Source organism: Carlito syrichta, unplaced genomic scaffold (assembly GCF_000164805.1).
Source record: "Carlito syrichta isolate Samal-C Ts95f unplaced genomic scaffold, Tarsius_syrichta-2.0.1 Scaffold143284, whole genome shotgun sequence".
In the NCBI taxonomy this organism is placed as follows: domain Eukaryota; kingdom Metazoa; phylum Chordata; class Mammalia; order Primates; family Tarsiidae; genus Carlito; species Carlito syrichta.
In genome coordinates, this window is record NW_007087380.1 from 100,525 (window position 1) to 119,935 (window position 19,411).

Sequence of the window (19,411 nt, forward strand, 5' to 3'; positions counted from 1 at the left end):
CCCTCTCCCTCTCCCTCTCCTCTCTCTCTCACACACACACACCTGCCTCTACCTCTAGAGTGGCTTCTCTGACTCCCACCCTACCTTTTCAGGCAATCTCATTCTCTCCTTTCTCAAACACGTCTCAGACCCCTCCACAACCACAGCACTGGACTCTAGCAGGGGCTACTAGACCCTTTCCTCAGAATTCCTGGGGCAAAGCAAGTGTGTCAGGGTCAACCCCCGGTCTTTAGAGCTTTCTATGCTTTCTCCTCTCCTCAAATTCCCAGACAGAAGCAAGGGGCCAGACTTACTGTGTTCTTTCCCATTCATGTGCCCAGGTCAGACACTGTACCTTGAGGACTTCCTTCTTGAGCCTACCTAGCCTTCTGACCCACAGTACCAGCTACCACTGGGCCTCTGGGTCCTAAGACGCTAGGGCTGGTCCTTCTAGAGTTGAATGGGGAACAGGAGGAAGTTGGACATGTTGCTGAGATGGGAGCAGAAAGACTCAAGTAAGAGAAAGACTGAGTCTGGCACGGTGGCTCACACCCATTATCCCAACACTTTGGAAGGCGGAGGCAGAAGGATTGCCTGAGCTCAGGGGTTCGAGGCCAGCCAGGGCAACTTGGCGAGACCTCGTCTCTACAATAAATAAAAAAACTAGCATGCTTGTAGTTCCAGTTACTTGGAAGGCTGAGGCAGAAAGATTGCCTGAGTCCCGCAGGTCAAGACTGTGGTGACTGTGAGTATGCCACTGCACTCCAACCTGGACGACAGAATGAGACTCCAACTCAAGAAAAAAAAAAAGAGACAGAGAGAAAGGCTGAGAAGGCCTGAAGAAGGCCCAGAGTCTTTATTCTAGGCAGAACAACAGTGGTGGGGGGTGGGGAGGTGAGCCATTCCAGATCTTCTGTCCATCAATGGAAGGCTGGGTATAAGGCAAACTCAAGCAGGGCATTCAAGGGGAGCAGCTGACGTTGCTGCCTGCACCGAATTTGCTGGCAACTCGATTTCAGACTTCCCGGCCTGCAGAACTGTAAGCAATAAATTTTTATTATTTGTAAGTTACCAGGTCTAATATATTTTGTTACAACAGCCTGAGTGACTGAAACAGAGGGATTTCCTTAAGAGAGAGGAAACATTTCCCAGAAGGCTTTCAGCATATTTATTTACATTTCGCTGGCTATTTCATTACATTTCCCATTCATACCTAGGGATTATCATAACCAGCTTGGACCAATCAGGGTTTGCCCTTTAGAGCTAAGCCAAGAGCCAGCTTCCCCAGAAGTAGATGGTAATCACATGGGTAGACACCTGAACAAAATCGTCTGGGGTTACCAGATGGAGGATGATGGAGAGGATGATGAAAAGACACCCAATCACACGTGCCACAACTTTGTAAAAGCATATACATATTTTTTTGAGTTGTAGTCTCACTCTGTTGCCCAGACTGGAGGGCAGTGGCACGCTCCTGGCCACCGCAACCTCGACCTGCTGGGCTCCAGTGATCCTTCCGCTTCAGCCTTCCAAGTAGCTAGAACTATAGGCGCGCACTACCACGCCCGGCTAATCTTTTTTTTTTTTTATTATAGAGATGAGGTCTCGTCAAGTTGCCCAGGCAGGTCTTGACCCCGCAGACTCAGGCAATCCACTCACCTCAGCCTCCCAAAGCACAGGATTACAGGCTGAGCCACTGAGCCTGGCTGTAAAAGCATATCTATAAGATCATTTATTAGTCATGCTCACCATGATGGTGGCACACCCACTAATACACATGCCATTAATACTGGTCAGATTCAGCTGCTTCAAATTTCTCTTCGAATACATTCCAACACAATCTCTTCTGTAATTCGTTTGGCATAATCACCTTCTCATAACAGCTTAAAAATATAAAAGTAGCTGGGGTTACTACTGAAATTTTGATAATATACCACAAAATTCTTTTCCACTGGTGAAAGTTTAAGGCAGGGGAAGAAGGGATGAGGCACATGGAAGGGCAGGTGATCATAGAGTAAAATGTCCTAAAAGAGTAATTTGATGTCTGCCTACTACACACACACACATACACACACACACAAGCATAGTGGAAAAGAGCCGGACACTGCCAGAGACTTGGTTACAAACCTGGCTTGGAAAAAAATATGAGCTACTTGACTTTGGGCAAGTGATTTAATATTTTTGAACCTCAGTTTATTTATTGCATAGGAGAGATGAAAGTAGCATCCGCTGTAAGACGTATAAGGGGTTTTGAGGAGCTGAGTCCTCCCAGGTTCTTCTGTGTCCTCCTCCCCACCATATCCCTTCAGGTGCCAAGCCTTCCTGGTCCCTCTCTAACACCTGGCATGTCCATCTCTGCCTCTCCACCTTTGTCCTGATCACCACCTGCGCCTGGACTTGCTGCAGTTCCTCCCCAACTGGCTTCCTGTCTCTAATCTTCAGCTCCTCCAATTCATCTGCCTTGCAACTCTAAAATAAATCTTTCAGAAACACACATATGACCCTGCCGACCCTCTGTTGCTGATGGAATGAAGCCAGTGGCCTTGTGGCTGGGTCCACCTCTCGAACTTGCTGCTCACATACCTCTTGCCTATTCAAGGCCTCCGTTGTCTCTGCACCTCCTGGGATATCCCTCCAACTCTTGCCTAAACTCCTCTCTTTGCCTCACAGGGTGTCCCTCTTGCCTGACAGGCAAACACACCTGCCTTTTTAGTGGAGTTTGTGATCAGTTGGGTTCGAGTCTAATCTCAGCTCTACCGCTAACCAGCTGTGAGATCTCGGGCAAGTAGCCATACCCCTCTAAGCCTCAAGTTCCCGAGCCATCCAATACAGCTTGCAGGGTTGTTGTAAGAATTAGATAACACGCAGGGAAAGTGCCTAAGACAGTGCCCTCCTTCTAGTAAGTTCTCCAAAAAGGCAGTATTATCAGCTCACACATCCCAGTTCAAGTATCATTTCCTCTAGGGACATTTTCCAAGACCGGTTAGAATAGACCCTTCTTCATTTTTACAGAGACCCTTCATATAGGCCTATTCGGCTCACTGCAGCTTCGACCTCTTGAGCTCAGATGATGCTCCACCTTCAGCCTCCTGAGTAGCTGGGACTGCAAGCATGCACCACTACATCCAGCTAATTTTTTAATTTTATGTAGAGATGAGGTCTCACTTTGTGAACATGTTTTTTACATATTCACCCCTCAAAATAGGCCATGAGCTCCTGGAGAGTGGGAACCAGTTTTAATCATTTTTGAATCCTCAGTGCCCCAAGATGTTTCCCAGGGCAGGCATTTCCCTAAATATGTGTGTGTCCTGGGCCAGTTAACAAACCATCCACAGCTTGCCCAGCCTGATGCCAGGCTCTAGCATGAACTTCTTCAGAGAGACCACAGAATCAGGGCTACACATGGGGGTAAAAGCCCATTATCTACAACTCTGACTTCTAGCAGTCTGCGTGCCCTGGGTAGCCTAGTGGGGTCCCCCTGACATGCCTGAGCGACCCCATTGTCCTTCCTCCCTACTCATCCAAAACTGGACGAGACTAATTTAAACACACACATAAACACCCAAATTGCTTTTTCCTCTCTCCTTTTCTCTGGCGAACAGAAAGTAGCATTCCAGGGCCATTGTGTGTCCAAGATATCTCCCAAGTCAATTTGTCAGTCTCATTTTCAGATGAGACAAGTACTTACGCACATGACTAGGCCTACAGAAAGGTCTCTGGGAAGGCGGGGCAAGAGGATCCGGCCACGGCAAGCAGGGGTCAGATTGTTGGACGGGTTCCTGCAAATGGTCTTCATGTCCAGAACTTTTTTTTTTCCCAAGCCTGTGGACAAGGCCAGGCTGAAAGTCTGGCTTACCTCCACTCCTCCCCCCAAGCCCACTCCATTTTTATATTGCTCCGAGGTTAATAGCCATGTCGTGTGGGGTCATAGAAGACATCTGTGTCTCAGATAATATGCTTACGGTGATTACCACACATAATTGACTGACCTTCCCTCATTCTTTCCCTGCTGCAGGCCGCGGCTGATAGGATGAAGCCAGCCACAAGAGTTTATTTTCCATCACACACCATTGTGCTGCTGAGCAAATATTTTAGCAAGCTTTGAATGAACCACCTTTTCAAGCTCTAGGTTTTCAGAGTTAAAATAGGAAGCCATGACCAACCGAAGAATATTAGATTTTAAATCAGCTTTGGGCCATCCTACTTAGAGCATTATTATGGGCATCCTAGAAAACCAGGCTTGGGCATAAGCATGGCAGGATCTTCTCCCATTCACCTTCACCACTCTTTGCTTTGCCTTGGGGGAGGGAGGGTTGATTCTTGGTATTCCTCACTGTGGCATCTGGGTATTGATGTTGTTAGATTCAAGGGGTATACGGACAGGATTGTTGCATGGTCTGTTGTGTGATGGAGAGGTTTGGGCTGCTGTTGAGTTCATCACCCAAATGATGAACTTGGTAGTGTCTGGTTACTTAAAAGGAGTTGGGAATTAGCTCTTCAGTCACTGGAGGGGCTCTGGAGGGTCTCAGAGGGTCACTGGAGTCCAGCATTTCTCTTCAGCTCATCCCATCATATCACTGGCCTGTGAGCTCCAGCCACCAGCACCTACATCTACCTGCCCTCATAGGGCCACCTGGCCTTAACAAAAAACATCCTCCATCCTCAGCAAATGAGTCCTTCCTTCGGCAAAGACCACTATGACTCCTGACCCCAGAGAGAACGAAAAAGTAGGAGACTGAGATGAGAACAAAAATCCCCAAAGCAAACTTCAAAATGTTACATTAAGATTTTAAAACTTTTTAATAATGTTTTACTTGAGCTCTAATCCATCTATCTAGCAATTAATCCATCAGCCTTCACACAATACACACCTACAGGAAACGCGATTACAACGTCTCTGGGCTGGATTCCACTGTGAATTACTGATGTGTTAACACTAGGGAATTTCAAGCTCCCCTGACTTTCAGCAACCCTATTCCACATCCCACTGCTTCCAAATAAGTTCTTGTGTGTGGCAGAGGACAAGGCTGGGGTTCAGCGAAACTATCAGGACTTTGCCCTGGCTCCAGAGAACCAAGCAAGGTCGAACCTTAAAGGCATCACCTCACCCAGCTCTAAAACCCCAATGTTTGCACTCTAAAACTCCATCACCTCCCAACCTCTACAGTGCTGCTTCTCAGGAGGGTTTACAGGAAGGCAAGTGTCAGCAAGAAAGTTTTCTGCTACAGTTTATCTCACAAGTACTGCTTCAGAGTCATTTTAATTTGTGCAATAATCTAAATTGGGTTCTAGTTGCCACTTAGAGAAATCCGCCTGGAACTGTCAATTCACCAGCATTTCACATAAGTCATCCATGTCTTCCATTGCTGGGGGAGGGACCGAGGAAAACGGGGTGGAAGCGAGGTTGCCATTGCTTAACAGAAAAATTATACATATTCTAAACATATGGGTGATCTTTAGAAAATCTCAGCATCACTTCATAATTATATACTACAAGTTTTAATTAACTAAAGCTTTGCAAATCATAATGCCTTATTAAAATGCAATTAATCCTTTGATTAAAAAACAAAAAGCACAAGTATTTACAACAAAAACACAAGTAGAATAATTACAAATATCATGTACCCATTTCTTTTATTTGGGTGTCACTTATGATGTTGCCTGCTCCCTTCATTAATTCAAACACACACATTATCTCGCATCCACAGCAGCGTGAGTGACAGTGGCCACCAAACACACAGCACTATATCCTATTGATTTCGGCAAATCCTGAACAATGCCATTTGCATGCTTGTTTCTGTAATAATAAAGATATGCCATTCAGAATTAAAGCCCGGCCAGGCTAGTGGCAACTAATTGTGTTGTATGTAATGAGTGCAATTTCAATTTGATATCACCCTCAGCTTTTCTTGCTGCACTCGCTAAGTACTTTCAAGTCTTTGTGGGGAAATAATTGATTTTTTTGTGCTGTGGGCACAAGAAAATTATTATGATCTTTTGAATAATGCCAAAGAAAAGACCATGAATGATTTAAATTGGTATATGAAGAAGGCTTCGCCGTGGACTACGGCTTGACTGACACCCTGCTAATGCAGTATCTAGATTAGCAGTTCTTAAGGAGGTAGCTAATATGAAACTGGTAAAACAGAAAAGGTTGCTACCAGCATTGGATGGTGGTGGGGTATGGGTGGTGAGGATTGCTGCTCCATTTTATTTGTTATCCGGGGAGGACCACCAATTTGGGGATTTAAGACATGACACGATTACATAATTGCCTGGCCCTCACCACTGAGGGTATGTTTCGACTGATAAATTACACATTTGAAATGGGCAGATAGGAGAGAGCTGAACTGGGACTGTTAGCGCGGCTGCAGTTCAATTGGGTAGACCCACCTGCGGTGGGCAGACCCCTCTGTCTGGAACATGAAAGTTAGTTAGCATCTTTCTCTGACATTCAACTCCAGGAAGAAATCGGGAGTAAGCGAGCTACTTTATTTATTCCTTAATCTTCCCATTAGGAACAACTGCTCAGTCCCACTGTGAGCGTGGCTTGGGTCTGGCAGAGGAGCTAACGTCCCCTTTGAACCTGGAATGATAACAAGGAAGGAAATCTAAACCCAAGACCAGGTTTCTTTGTGCCCATAAAACCTTGCATCTGCAAACCCAACCGGGACAACTGGTCCCCCTCCCTTCCTACTCACCTTCCCCTCCCGCAGCTGAGTCTTCCAGCCTGGCCCCAATGTGGCAGCCTGGACTTTAAGGACAAGGAAATAAACACCTTAGGAAGATGGATCACCAATTCAAAACACATTCCACCTTAAAATGCACCCACCTTCCAAATCTCATTCTTCAGAAGAGGAAGTGTTGTTAATTTAGTTGGTCATAACTAAATAGTTTCTAATCTGGAGCAGGAGGCTGCTGGGAATATTGGACAGTTTAAAGGTTAATCACCATCGCCTGGTTACACAAGTGAGGCAGAACTAATTCCTCCAAAGGCAAATGGCTTGCAGTTTTATCAGCAGTGCAGATTAGAAGTGTTAATATACAGAACAGAATGGACGCTTAAGGGCCGGTTTTCCCCTTATCGGCAAACTTTGCAACAGAACTCAGCTACTGCACAACCTCTGCACTTCTATAATAAGGCCCCTTATTTTGCCTCTCGAGCAGAACTATCAAACAATCCTGTCCAAACCACTGCCACCAAAATCAGGGTATTACAGACCACAGCTAATTGGAAGATCACTATAATGAAGGAAAAGATAAAATACTTTGGCTGTTGGCCTAAAATGTGGATCAACACAACATAGGAAGCTATCTTGCTATGTCACATTCTGAGAGATTTACATAAACAATAAACTCAATCCAACTGCCCCTCCCCCAAAATACATCTTTGTTTACAGTAAATGCAACCTAAAGCCAGACTAGTGGAGACGGGAGAGGCTCTTTGAGTGGGCAATATGATTAGGCCAGCAGTTTTGCAACTGTGCAGGAGAGCAGGGACTGTGTGTATTTCCTCTCTTGCAATCAGCAGGGAGAAAACGATTTTTAATGTTCTCCATACTTCCTATATCATAGATATTTAAATATTTGGACCACTCAGTATGCTAAAATGCTTGTACCAGCCGCACAAATTGACTTCCACGTTTCTGCTAGGGCTGCAGGTGCCTTTTTAGGGGAGGAGAAAATAGAGGGCGTGGAAGGGGAGGGTTAAAAGGCTGCTAGTGGCTGGTACTCAAGTGACTCGGTGGGTATTCCTTGGGAGACTGGGGGAGGAGGGCAGTGGGAGAGATACTGCTTTCTTTCTTTCTTTCTTTCTTTTTTGAGTTGGAGTCTCACTCTGTCGCCCAGACTGGCCGTTCCCGACCACCGCAGCCTCGACCTGCTGGGCTCCGGCGATCCTTCTGCCTCAGCCCTCCAAGTAGCTGGAACTACAGGTGCGCACTACCACGCCCAGCTAATTTTTTTACTTATTGTAGAGATGAGGTCTCGCCAAGTTGCCCAGGCGGGTCTCGAACCCGCGGGCTCAGGCAATCCACTCACCTCAGCCTCCCAAAGCGCGGGATTAAGACTGAGCCACCGAGCCCAGCTGATGCTGCTTTCAAAGATCAAAATTGGAGACAGCCAACCTTATCAGACAGAATTGAAATGTTTCTTTGGTGGGACATCTGCTGTCTTACCACAACCAAACATGACAAACACAAGAGAAAAGACATCCTAGGGAAAAGCATCAAAAGCAGGCCCACCTAGGTGATGTGTTCTGGGGTCAGACACTCATTTTTCCTGTATATGCCAGGCAGCTGGGGTGAACCCATGTCCCGAGCATCATTCAATGATTCTTCATCGCTGCCTGCTGGCTCTGCCCTGGACCCTCAAACATCTTTCTTCCCAAGTCCCAAGGTTGGAAAAAATGGTGGTTTGCTAAGTGGCCTTTGCCACTCTCTTATCCAATCCTTCGTTCTTTTATTGTGCAAGTTCCTACAAGAAGGAGCCATGTATTTTGTATGAATGACCCACAGGTACCTGGAAGAGTGTTCCAATTAGTTATTTCTTTTTTTTTTTTTTTTGAGTTGGAGTCTCACTCCATCACCAAGGCTGGAGTGCCACTGCTCACAGCCACCCCAGCGTCAACCTGCTGGCCTCCAGCAATCCTTCCGCCTCAGCCTTCCAAGTAGCCGGAGCTACAGGCACACGCTACCACATCTGGCTTATTTTTTGTTTTTTTGTAAAGACGAGGTCTCACTATGTTGCTTAGGCTGGTCTTGAACTCCTGGGCTCAAGCAATCCTCCCGCCCCAGCTTCCCAAAGTGCTGGGATTACAGACATGAGGCACAGCACCTTGCTGAGGTACTTCTTAATTAATTTCATCCAACTAATGTGCTCAGAATATATTCATTGAACACTGTTGATGCCGCAGAGTGCACACACCGCCTACAAGGAACCAGCAAGCTTTGTACAGAAAGCTAAGACTGACACCAAAGAGTGTCAGTAGATGAGTGGCCACACAGTAGCAGGAAAATGTGACATGGAAGTGTGGCTAAGTGTCAACCACCTAGCCAAGGCAAGAAATGCTTCTGAGCCTCAGAGGAGGCCAAGGTTTATGTGGTCAAAGTGGTCAGAGGTTTTGAATTGGGCCTAGAATACATTTATGTGTGCAGTCATTCACTTACTCACTAGACATTGATTGTGTTCCTTCTGTGTTTCTGGCAATGTTCTAGATTCTGGACATGCAAAGGTGAGTACAGCAAGGTTCCTGCTGGCAAGGAGTTCACACTGGGAGGTGAGAAGAAAGACTGCCACATAACCAAAAGACCCCAATACATCAGGCCCTCGGCACCCCCAGATTTACCCTGTGAGACTTTGGCTCACATTATGAGCCGTGTTAAGGCCCATGACATGCAGTACTCAGTGCTGATAGTGGATGCAGGGAAGCCTGTATAGGGAGGAAGATGCTTTGCTGGAACTGAACCTGGCCAACTGCTAGTATAGCTGTAAAAGCAAGCAGAGGAATGGAGTCGTAGATGAGGGGAAAGGGTTTTTTAAAGATGTACAAGTTCACAGCATGTTTATGTGCTAAGGAGACTCATTCAGGGAAGAGAGAAAAAATGGTGGTTCAGGAAAGAGAAAATGCAATTACTGGAGGGGGTCCCTGGTAACGTAACAACGTGGACTCCTGTGCCCTGTGGAAGGTAGGGTGACCAACTCATTCCAGTTTGCCCCCAACTTGCCCATATTTTGCACTGAAAGATCCACCTCCCAGGCAACCCCTCAGATCCAAGCAGCCTGAGACAATGGGTCACCCTAGTGGAAGCTCAGCCTTAGAAACTGGGGGTGCAAGGATGGCAGAGGCAGAGCAGATCAGAAGCGGGTGAGATGGGTGACAGGATGAAAAGGTGATTCCTTTTTTTTTTTTTTAGTTGGAATCTCACTCTGTCACCCAGGCTGGAGTGCAGTGGCACACTCAAAGTCACCACAGCCTCGACCTGCTGGGTTCAGGCTATCCTTCTTCCTCCACCTTCCAAGTAGCTGGAACTACAGGCATGCACCACTATGCCAAGCTAATTTTTTTATTATTACATATTGTAGAGACGCGGTCTCACCAAGTTGCCCAGGCTGGTCTTGAACCCCTGGACTCGAGCAATCCTCTCACCTCGGCCTCCCAAAGTGCTGGGATTACAGGCTTGAGTCACCACACCCAGCCAGTGGTTCCCTTTCGATGTTTCTATTTTTTTTCCATGAAATAGAGGATGGCATATTGTTGAGAGTAAAGAGCTAGGAGAGGAGGTTGAAGGTTTGGGGATAGCAGAGAAGGTGGGAAACACTCACCAGGAAGAGGGAAGAAGGGATAACCTGGGGAATGTGGGAGCAGTGTCGAGCACCCACTGGAGACTCGTGGTGAGAAGTTGGAAGTGCGTTGTCCTCCAGCCAGGTTCAAGGGACCATGTAAAAGGGAATCGCATTTATGCAGAGCAGACAATTCTAGGCAGAGACACCAATGCCATGTAGATAAGAAAATTTCAGAAGTGAAGCAGAGCCTGGGGACCTACCTTTCAATTTAGTGCTCTCTGTCTGTCCGGAATCAGCATTCAGGCCTCAGTGGCCTTTTGGCCAAAGGTGTGTGCACGATCTTCAGAGGTGTAACCTGGATGAATTGACAGGTTATACTGGGCAGCAGGCAGGAGGAAGGCCTGGGCATCAGGGAGGGGGAAAAGACCCAGGTGGCTAGGTAGGTGACGGAGAGGGGGTCCAGGGAACAGGAAGATCCAACTGGCAAGCACCGATCACAAGGCAGAAGGATCTTGGGAATTTGTCTCTATTGCTAGAACAGTGGTCTGCCAAGGAGTTTGATCTCATGCCTATGAAAGCCTCTGAACATATAATTATGTCATTTCATTCTTCAAACTGGAGCAGAGATGATGGGATGACAGACTGCTCTGTCTCTGCTGTAGTTCACAGCTTTCCTGGGATTCTTTACCTGAACTCTCTAGCACAGGCTTGGCCATTTTCTTCATCTCTTCTTGGGGGAAAGGGCTCAGAGACCCCTAACGGGGCATCAGAAGAGGGGGCCCGGAGAGGATAATTTTATACCTTATCACAAGGCAGCTGTGCAGTCACTGTTGAAGAAAAGGGATTCAATAATTCAAGCAACTGTGCCAAATTGATTGGCACTGTGCTGGAGGCTGTGGGAAATACAAGGAAGAGCCCAAGTTCATGGCCCATCATGCCAGGGGCAGGGACAACTGAGGAGGACTGTCTGGGTCTCCTGAGAACAGAGCACAAGAGAGAGGCTGAAAGTCAGTTTACCTGGGCTGGAAGAGTCAGGTTCAAAAACCCAAGCAGCAGCTTCTTATGTTCACAAGTGTACACTGCAGTCATGAGCCACTGGGGAATGCAGTTACTCCCAACCTGACACTCCCAAAGAGGCCAACGAAACTCTTGGTAACTGGTAATGGGAGAGCTATTTCCATATTTCCAAAGCGAGGTAGGAATCATACATTTAACCACCTTAAGGAGAGTAAATATCAAGCGTCTTTTGGCTGGAAGAGAGGAACTCTAAGTGGCATTTCTTGGTGATCAGATGCTTGATTGGCACTTTTGTGTCTCTAGTAACGATAGGGAAGTAGTTACTTAAAATGCCATGTCCCTGATGGACAGTGTCTTCAAATATAAGGGTCGGGTAAACCAATAAAAGGGAGAGACAAAAATTAGGAAGACAATGATCTGTACATATGACTTTTCATTCTTTTATTTTTTATTTTTTGGGTTGGAGTCTCACTCTGTCGCCCAGACTGGAGTGCAGTGGCTGCTCCCGGCCACCACAGCCTCAACCTGCTGGGCTCTGGCGAGCCTTCTGCCTCAGCCTTCCAAGTAGCTGAAACTACAGGCGTGCGCTACCACGCCCGGCTGATTTTTTTATTTATTGTAGAGATGAGGTCTCGCCAAGTTGCCCAAGCGGGTCTCGAACCCGCGGGCTCAGGCAATCCACTCACCTCAGCCTCCCAAAGGCGCGGAATTACAGGCTGAGCCACCAAGCTGGCTTCATATGACTTTTTAAACAAATCATTTATTTGACCCAACATCACAACTAGCAGTTTTGGTATCATGTTAATGAAGCAATTATTCCTCAGTATTTGCATGTGAGAAAGTGCAGTTGCATACATTTGGCCCCTTCTGTTTCCAGCTGGGACATCTCCCTGAACCCTCTCTGCTCAGTATGATTATCTGAGACTCAGAATTCGGCTACACATGTCGCATGTCGTGAGTGGGTATGAAAGCTTCTCCACGGAAAGCGAATAGTCACCTGTACTCACCTGTCTGCAGTAGCAAACATTTCCAGGTGATTACTCCTCTCTGTTCAGCTGAATCTCTTCCTGCAAGCTCAGACTCTGATAGGACCAAGTCTGAGCCATTGCAGGTAAACCTACTGCAAATCAGATCAAGTCCCCATTTGCTATCAGCCCAGTGCAGGCTCTTCTTACAACTGGGCTTCCTCCCAGCTTCTCTAGTTCCCTCATCAGATACTGAGTGGCTATTAGGAACCAGGTACTGTGCTAGGCACTATGGCTACAAAAGTTAATAATTAATAATTAATAGTACTCTCTTCCCTCAAAGAGCTCACATGTTCAGAGGGGGAGCCTGTGTCAAGAATTCTTCCTCCAACCTGGCAAGAGGTCTAGTGATAACATAGAAAGAACCTGTGAGGGAGAACCTATGTCCCTCTGGGTTTTCAGCAATAGCTTCACCAAAGAGGCTTGTTGGAGCAAACCTGAGAAACGAGTAGATGTGACCAAGTGTCAGGGCATTTGGGAGCAGGGCAAGTTATAGAAAGAGTGCAGGAACGGAGGGTTGGGAAGGATATTCAGAGGAGCAGCAATGACATGTACCCAGGTCCAGCAGTCTAGGAGAACATGGGAAATTTGCAGAAGTCTTCGATGTTCAGTTGGGCTGTCTAGTGGCTTGCACAGAGAAAATACATGTATCAGATAAATGGTTTAGGCATGCATTATTGTGTGTTGGCTGTGAGTTCAGTGTTAATTGAGTCAACGATATCTATTAAATAAAGTATCTTTAAACAAAATAGTAACAAAACAAGGTTATATATTGACCAGTTGGTAAAAATGTGACTAATGGCTTGTAAGAACCTAACCCCGTATTTCCCCTGGGAACAATGGTTCAGTATTTGCTAATTCAACGTTGGAGGCAATTTGATAGAACACATGACTGCAAATAAAGAGAATTGCATTTAAATAGGATAAAGTATTTATGGAGTTAGATAGAAGTCCCAGGCACTTTGGAGTTAGAGTTTGAGTCCTATTTTCTTGCAGGAAATGGTTTGGTAATAGTTATACCCTTAAATAAAGACTCAAACTGTGTGGGACCTTTGCAGACACTTACAAAGCTGTTCTTTTTTCTTCCTGTAAAAGTTTTTATTTATTTATTTTTGAATTGGAGTCTCACTCTGTTACCCAGGCTGGAGTGCAGTGGCATGCTCACGGTCATTGCAGCCTCGACCTGCTGGGCTTAGGTGATCCTTCTGCTTCAGCCTTCCAAGTAGCTGGAACTACAGGTGTGTGCCATCATGCCCAACTAATTTTTTTTTTTTTTTGTAGAGATGAGGTCTCACGAAGTTGCCCAGTCTTGTCTGGAACCCCTGAACTTAGGCAGTCCTCTCGCCTCCACCTCCCAAAGTGCTGGGATTATAGGCATGAACCATTGGGCCTGACTCCTGTAAAAGTTTTTAAAGGATAAGGCCCAAGATATTGGCCCCCAGTTCTAGTTTTGGGATCCATTTGGGTGAATCCTACCCAGTATTTTTCAGAACTAGAATCTAGCATTGACTTGGCCAGTTCCTTTCTTCCTTCCTGCCCTTTTTTGTCTGTCAGCGCACACACCCAGTTCTCTGCCAAGTCTCTTTTCAGATGCCAATTGCTCATCTGCCCAGACTTCCATGTGGAAATTGCCCCTGACTGCTTTTAGTCCCTGCAACTGGCACTGTCCTTCAAGTGCCTGTTCCACTCACCTGACCATGTCCAATATCAGATTCCAGCCCTCCCAAGTTGCCCCATTCTGCCACAATGGCTAGGAGCATAGTTTGAGTCAGAGCTCAATGACTGCAAGAAACAGAAACTCAAAGAAAGAGATGATTATCAACAGATATAGAAGCATGTCACAGAAACCAAAATAAGGACAAACCTCTCAGGATCTAAAGAGGCAAATGAAGAAGGCACAGGGAATCAAAGTAATTTTTCTCTCCCCTTCCTACTCCCTCCACCCTGCCATATCTCTGTTTCTTTGCAATTCCCTTCCCCTCGTTCCATCCTCCTTCCTCCTTTCCATTTTCCCTCATCCTTAGCTTTTCTCTTCTGGTCTGCTTTATTTTTTTTACAAACCATCTTGTTCTGCTTCCCCTGACCACTCTCTCCCCCTCCAATTTTGTCTGGCATGTGGCTTGGGTCTTCCCGGGCATTAACTCCAACTCTCATTCTATGAGGCCTTTATCTCAAATGCCCACCACCAAATACTGTCAATTTGCTTATGCAGGGGAGAACTTGATTGGTTGAGCTCACTGCCTTCTATAAGCTTCTCTGAAGTCAGGTGCTCAGCCCTGGTCCAATCAACTACAGCTGGTAGGGAAGGGGAAATAATATAAGATGAGTCATGGCCATCTCAACCTACTCCTTTAAAGGGTCTGTGAGCAGAACTTAGTTCTCAGGAAAGGAGACAGAACCCCCAAAATGTTATCTATAGTCATTTCATAACTAAAGCCATGCTCTGAAATATGAGGAAGCTGGTTAGTAGAGGTGCTTATTTAATCTTCCATGTTGTTTCTCGTCTAAAGTAGAGAAGGCCATTATGAAACTTAACTTTGGGATTTGTGCTGTGCCCTGAGGACAAAATTTTAGCCCCTTGATCCAACCCATCTTCTCTTGTCTGATCTTTCAACTGTCTTTCATCAGTACTTCGGGAAGAGTGACAGGATTGACAACAAAGAACCACTGTCCCCTATTGGGAGGATTGAGGTTGTCATCCCAGGAAGTTCCTGTTACTCAGAAGAGTGAGTCTGGGAGATGAAGGGTGAGGGTGAGCGGGGCAGAAAGATGTCTGGAAGTTCTCTCCAAGTCAAGGCAGATAGATTTCGGAATGGCAGAGATTAGGGAGACTCTGGGTCCATGAAAGAGATGAATGGGGTTATGTCTCCAGGCCAGACTTCAGTCCTTTCCGTCCATCACATGTGGCATTGCTGGTGAGAGGAAGCTTCTCCCTCTCTTCTCCACATTTCTGCCTCTGTCTGTAGGGAGGAGAGAACTTCTCTGAGCCCTCTTCCTCGCTGGGGTGAGTGTTCACGCTCCCTTGTCCAGTCCTCTCTCCATGGAGAGCCAGAGCTGAACGGTCACTCTACACAAAAGGTCCATGACCACTTGGTCACTTCCTGTTTCACTTCCTATCCTACATCTGCCTGGTGGAGGGTTTGGGCAGCCCAGAGTTTTATCACTTGGGCACTGGAGGCACAGACCTGCTCACTGTCTTGCCTTGCTCTCTTTTCTCTACCAAATGTGCTTCACATTGGCCTTTCCTAGCGCGGCATCCTTAGGACCTGGGAATAGGATAGGCAGAGATTTGGGGAAAAAGAACAGAAGGTGGCACTTTGACCTGAAGCCTAAGCCAAGTTCTCCAGTCCTGCTTTTGTCAGAGCCCTGCTTTGAGTGTATCTAGTATTGGCCCAGAGACTCTTAAAGCTGTGCTCTGTTTCACAATTGGCTAGTGATCTTTGGGCTGCTATTCAATCCATCAGAACCTCAGAGAAGGAGGAGGCATGTACTCCAACATGCTTGGGAGACCCAGAATCTAAATGTACCATACATATAGAAGGGAATCACACCTGTGTTTAACCAATGACTTTATCCTCATATTCCCTAAATTATCCCAAGTGAAAAGGTGGATGCCTTAGAGATTTCTATCAGTTATTCCTTGGCAGAGGAATAAAAAAGTTAAAAGAGTCACTGGGATCAAAATTTTTTTTTTGTATGCAAAAACTTTTTTCACACTTCCTGTCTTCATCACAAAATGTTCTCTACCATAGCATCAGACAAATTTAGGTTATATGATTGATTCTCTTCTTTCCCCTGCTGCTCTACCATTTTCCCCTACCTGGCAGTGTGGTGAGGACCAGGAGGGCTTCCCCTGAAGACAGGGAGACAAGCGGTTTCCAGACTCCTACCCTAATGGACTTTTTCTCTTTCTAGGGAAAAGAAAAGGATGGCTCTGAGACCCTGAGGGTCTTCTAGAATTAGACTGAACCCTCTTCCAGAGCTGTGTAATAAGATGGTGTTTACCAATAGTCTTTTGGGAAGGTAGGTTGAGTCCTACCTTGCTGTGCTCAGCTGTGAGGAATGGCGGAGCTAGGAGCTCCCTGGCAGTAGACCCATCCTGGGTTCTCCCCAAGCCATAGCCCTGGTGTTCCCACCTCACCCTTTAAAAACTTTGCTCAAGTAAATATGGGTTCATTACATAGAATGTGCAAATACACAAAAAGAAAAAAACAACCATTTGAAACCCTACATGCTGAATGGCTGCTGTCAGCTTTTGAGATACATTCTTCAGATGGTTTTCATGCAAATGTGTGATGTTTCTTTTTAAAAAAGTGATTACATTATGCAATGTGCTTTTATAAACTGCCATTTAAAACCTAGCAATATATTGTGAACTATGTCCGTGTTGACACTTACAGCTTCACAGTGTCATTTTGAATGGCTGCATGCTATTCTAGCGTGGCTGTACCCTCATATAAGAACCAATCCATCAGTGAATGCCAATGGGTTTTCCAGTGTTCTGATTCCATTATAAGCAACAGAGCAATAAACATTCACTTTGAACATTCACTTTTAAACTCTATCTGATTATTTCCTGTGAAATCATTCCCAGAAATGCAGTTGCCAGGGCAAAGTGTACATGTTTATTTAAGGCTCTTGTTGTATATTGCCAAATTAACCCTCATCAGAGTTCACCAATTCCCATTTCTACCTCAGTGTGAGAAGGTCCATTTCCCACATCCATGGTGATGTTTAATCTCTGCTCCCCTGTCACAAGGGTTGAAGAATCACACATGTGTAAGAGGAGATGTCTCCTAGGCCCAAATATCCCTGACAGAAGAATCGAATGGGCCGATGCCTGTGGGCCTCCCCTAGAGGCCTGGCTCTACTCTGAGGGTTTGGGCTCCTGACAATGATGGAGGTTGGTCCCACCTGGGTTGTACCCTTGTCTCCTTCCCCGACTCCTCTGGTCAATGTCCCCATTGCTCTCTGGGCTAAGTAAAGACTGGCTTGCCTGTGGTAGGAAGCAGTTGGAAAGAAAGGATTATTAGCGCCTGAGTGCCCACAGCTTCCCTAGAGAGCCAGGCATTCATAAACACCCTTGGGGCTTCCTCTTCGGGTCCCAGCTGGCTTTCCATGGCAGGGTTATTGGAAGTTTGGAACTACCTTGTCAGTGAGCTAGAAAAAAATCTGCTAAATCACCCAGCAAGCCACAGAGGGAATCAGAGACCACAGAACCCTGAGTCAATGAGACGAGATAGAAAAGTAAATGGACCGCACTTCTCCGTTGACACTCTCTCCCTCTTGCTTATCTAGCATTGTCCCTCTCCAGTCTGGGAGGAGAATGGCTTCCTGCCATTCTGCACTGTCCTGTCCACGCTGACTTCCATCAAGAAGGCAGTAGATTAATGGGGAATTCAGTCACCCTCATCCCAGCCTTCTGAGACCCGCCATCCATCCACTCTCATTTGCTTCCTAATTCGTTACTCTTCCCCCAATAGTATTCCATGGCATATACACACACTATATTTTCATTATCCACTCGCCTGATCGGATTATTCTTAGATATAATGTGTGATTCTGCTCCTTTGTGTACTACTGACTATTCCTGTGATCATAGGTGCTCCTGTACCCTGGGCCAGGAGATGTAAGGGACCCACCTGGAACCTTCACTCCTCCCAGGTCTTGTCTGATTCTTGAGGACACAGGGATGAAGCCGAAGAAGGAGAAGCAACAGTGAGGTGAGGTGGGTAGTTTCATGAGGGTAAGGGAGCCTCTTGTTTTCTGGTTCTTTCTTCATGACAGAGAGGTTTCCAAGCTTCTCTTAGTGGCATCTTTGGAAAGTGCTGTAAAAGTTTAGTAGTTCTTGTAGCGTGTCATTCTCCTATAGGATAAGGCAGAGGGGGCCACCCTGTCTACAGAACACACAGCAAACACTTCACTCAGGACATGAGGACAAAGAACATTTCCAGAATGCCAGGTTAGCATTCAACACACATTAAGTGAGATTTGTTAAACTCCAAAGCTGAAAAGGACTTAAAGATGATTCTTGTCTAACTGTCTTATTGTATAGCCTTTCCCCCTCTCCTTCCCTTCTTCTCTTCCTCCTTCCTTTTCTTCCTCCCTCCTTGCTTTCTTCTCTTTCTCTCTCTTCCATGGCCATTCAGGAAAATGAGTAGTGCAGTGAAAAGAATACTGGCTTGGATGCAGAAATAAGTTCCATAATAAAAGTTCTACTTCCTCTGATCAGAAATTTACTCCCAATTTGGGATTCTAAGAATGTGAGGTTATATTCACCATGTCAGTTAGCACCATTCCTACAGGAAAGTAAAGTGGGACCCTCCTGATAAAAGCAACTGAGAAAAACCAAATTAGGAAAACAGAATCCTGAAAATCCAAATTTACCAAATAGGGATTCTAACACTGATGATTAAAATTCCCAAAAGAAGCTTTGTTCACAAAAGTCTATCTCTTTACCTGCTTTCTGTCTTTCTTTCAGTAGCTTTATGGGGTTCAAATGGTTTTTGGTTACATGGATGCATTGTACAGTGTCAGTGTATCCATCACTCTCACCTGTGCATATTTTACCTGATAGGTGATTTTTTTACCCCTCCCCCCTCTTCTATCCTCCCCCTTCTGAGTCTCCAGTTCCATTATACCATTCTCTATGTCTTTGCAGACCCTTAGCTTAGCTCCTACTTATAAGTGAGAACATGCGGAATTTGGTTTTCCATTCTTGTGCGTTACTTCACTTAGGATAATGGTCTCCAATTCCATCCAAGTTGCTGCAAATATTATTTTGTTCTTTTTTTATGGCTGAACAGTATGCCATGGCATATACATACACTATATTTTCATTATTAATTGATCATTTGCTGGGCATTTGGGCTGATTTCACATCTTTGCAACTGTGAATTGTCTGCACTTTTAATTGATGCATTTAAGGGTTGTTTACTCTTTCAACCATATGCTTGGGCAGCAAACAAAAACTTTAGATACCATCTTATTCCACAGTTCCCAAACCTGACTGAGCAGAAACATCTGGAGAATGTGTACATTACACAGCTTCCTTGTCTATCTAGAACCACTGAATCAGAATCTGTAGGGAAAGAGCCAGTAATCTA